Source organism: Vollenhovia emeryi, unplaced genomic scaffold (genome assembly GCF_000949405.1).
Source record: "Vollenhovia emeryi isolate VEMERY1.0 unplaced genomic scaffold, V.emery_V1.0 DF939344.1, whole genome shotgun sequence".
Classification (NCBI taxonomy): Eukaryota; Metazoa; Arthropoda; class Insecta; order Hymenoptera; family Formicidae; genus Vollenhovia; species Vollenhovia emeryi.
Genome location: NW_011967022.1, coordinates 1 through 3113, shown reverse-complemented (window position 1 = coordinate 3113; position 3113 = coordinate 1). Strand labels below are relative to the sequence as shown.

Sequence of the window (3113 nt, the reverse complement as noted above, 5' to 3'; positions counted from 1 at the left end):
CTTGAAAAATCAATTTTTCAAAAATCCAGCTTGATGAACTATAGCGACTAGTCTGTATAATAAGCGCTGTCGTTTATTTTGGATAACAATTGTAGCTGGAATCCTGTCAACCAGTCTCCCATGTATTTCGTGCAACGCTAGCTACGATGTGCTGCTTTTCAGTATTACTATCAAAAAAGTATTTGATAAAAATTTTTATGTATTGTATAAAGTTCAAATTTAATTTTTAAAAAGGCATTATTTAGTTTGTTTTTACATCTACATATTTAAAAAATGTTGAAAAATTACCTATTTGTTAGGCTTTAAGTGTACCTCCCCCTTAAGGATGTATCGGACCTATCTTCAAAATAGTACGAAGTCGCTAAAAATTTGTGAAATTGTTCTTTTAGTCTTCCTAATTTATTGCAGAAAAGTAAAAATGCATCCACTAAACGGTTGCTGAGATATAACTATTTTAATTTACACTGATTTTACACATACTCTTATGGGAAAAGCCGATCTTCACGGATAACACAGCTAAAAAATGTAGAAGAAATAGTACCAGTGTTTTGAATTTTTTTTATACATCTATGAAATTATCTACCAAGTTTCAATAGTCTTTACTGAACCGTTTTAAAGAAATAAAATATAATAAAATATAACTTGAAATATTCGTGCTGTCGGCACGAATTTTTTACTTTTGAAAATATTTGACGTTATTAAGAATTGAAATCAGAGTATTTTCACTATCAAAAGTTTAGGCTCATAAGTGAAAAAAATCGCAAATAATTCAGGAAAAAACATTTGTAAAGTGAAAAATACCTTTGTAGGAGTACAAATAAGACTTCAACTATCGTTCAAGTTTCTTACATCTAGATTTACTATACGTTAAGAGTAGATATTTAAGTATTTCCAATTTCATGCACTTTTGTCTAAGATTGTACGTCCAATACATCCTTTAAGATTTTGTACTAACGTCTACAACCATTTTGGGCTCAGAATCTGATGCATCCGCCAGTATAAGTTGAGCCTCCTGTTCTCTAGTCCTTGTAAATGTCATAATCGCGAAGTAGATTTTTCTGTTCAGTCTAACCTGCCTGCACTGCCTATTCATTTCAGATTTACACCTATTAACAAACATTGTGTAATGTACAAAATGTTTTGAATACTTCATGTAATATGTTGCTAGAAAATATTTTTTAAATAAGAATGAAATATAATTAACTAAAAAGATAGCATACTTCATAGAAAATGCAATTTGTCATACACGTACACGCACACGCACGTGTGCACATGCGTACATATTTGAGTAACACTTAACATACACACTATAAAATTATAATAATATTTAATATTATAAGATTTGTCTTTTCTTTCTTTGTAACATCTACTAAATATTTTATAAATAATTTACATAATTTTTAAGTTCTCTTTGCATTAGTTTAATCTACTTTCATAAATTCCTTGTTTTAATCTTTTTAGTCTTAAACGTCATATTGTCATTTCTAATAATAAAAATTTTCTTTTTGAATAAGTTTTATAGACAATAATTTCACAACTATCGTAATTTAGACGATCTTAATGACTGAAATTGTTTCTATGATTCAAGACAAGAAGAAGTGACTTTGAATTCTCAGTTGATAGAAGCACAATAGAAGCAGATATAATATCTACAATCCACTTAATACTACAAATGTTTGTAGCATTCCACTCCTTTCTTTTAATGAAGAAAGAAAAGCACTTCAAGGTATGTGTAGCCTCAAATGGATTGCAGCTTATACATATATGAACATTGAAATAAAATTCATATCAAGACTAAGATAAAATCCCAGACAGCACAGATCTCCTGAAGACGTTTTAAAGACATCCTCTGGACGTCCTCATGTCCTAAGAATGTTCTCAGGACATCCATAGGATATCGTGTGCTGTCTGGGATATATTATATAAAATTAACAAATTAACAAATTAACACACGAAGTTTCCAAACAATGCTGTAATGCTATGGTACAATCAACTAACAAGAAGTGCATGTAAAATCATTTTTCTGTAAGTTTCCTTTAGATGGCACATTTCTTCACACTTTATCTAAACGTCATTAAAACCATTTGGAACAATATAGGTTTTACAAAATTAGAAAGCAATTTAAGGGAATGCTAAAATGCCCTACACCGTTTTGCATCTTTTGTACTTAAAGCTGTCAATTCATGGAAACATTTGTAATACACAAATTCTTAGAAACGTAATTTCTTTCTACTCTAACCAACTGTTTTGTATATTGTTACGTATCTGCGCGTTAAACTTAACAACTTAAAGAAAGCATTACATCATAAATACGCCAGGACAAGTCGCAAAACATTTACAGTAGTAAATTTGAATTTTGCATAGCCCTTAAAAATAATGTTACTTACATGTTTACATGATTGCCAAGGCTTAAACGTTTGCGTTTTGCACATCAGTTTTGCAGGAAATTTTATTGTTTTATACCGCTCATTCTAAAGTTGTTATTCTCATCTTTACTTGCATCAACCACTCGCAGATAATCGAGCTGAATGGGTTATGACAATAAATAATATTATACACTCATAACCAAGCTTAAAAATTTGACAGTTAAAAATTTGGATCCGTATATAAAACTGTTATCTTACATGTCTAAATCTTAAACAGCTTTCTCGCTAATTCATACGGTGACGAGACATCCACATCAATCCATATCGAGAATTTACAGCGAGAATTCCAGAGAATTCACGGTAAGCGACTGCACTCCGCATTCTTATCCGTTATCGATGTTACCAATGTTGCCAACCTGCATATATTAAACTTCTCCACGAACCAGGAATATTAAAGCCCGTATCATGGTGCGATCCCATGGACGCGGAACGTGCGCAATGCGGAATTGGCGGAACGAAGTCCATCCAATCACAGGCATTCTGCCAAATATGTTCCGACGAAAAATATTTTCTAATGTCCCATGGTGCGGAATTTGCGGAAGCGCAATTGGCGCTGGCCAATTACAAGAATCTTTCCTATAGATTCTACTTTATAACTATCGGAATAGCGTATATTATTGGCAGGCAAAAATTACGCTTCCGCGTGTTCCGCTGCATGGGACAGTAGAAATACAACTCGTGCGTACC

The 3113-nt window shown here is 32.1% G+C and overlaps 1 protein-coding gene across 6 annotated transcripts in view; it reads right to left on the bottom strand.

Annotated features, from left to right (window-relative positions):
* LOC105558439 (protein spire) overlaps positions 1 to 2804 on the bottom strand; it is a 32516-nt gene extending 29712 nt beyond the window's left edge. For 3 of the 6 annotated variants that reach the window (XM_012006124.1, XM_012006126.1, XM_012006125.1), the window contains exons 1-3: positions 2625 to 2804; positions 2388 to 2524; positions 1073 to 1106 (exon numbers count right to left, since the gene is read on the bottom strand). The gene's annotated coding sequence lies outside the window, so the exon portion shown is untranslated. The remainder of the gene's footprint in view (positions 1 to 1072; positions 1107 to 2387; positions 2525 to 2624) is intronic. The other 3 variants (XM_012006123.1, XM_012006128.1, XM_012006127.1) reach the window with 1 other exon arrangement.
* Between the last annotated feature and the right edge of the window lie 309 nt (positions 2805 to 3113).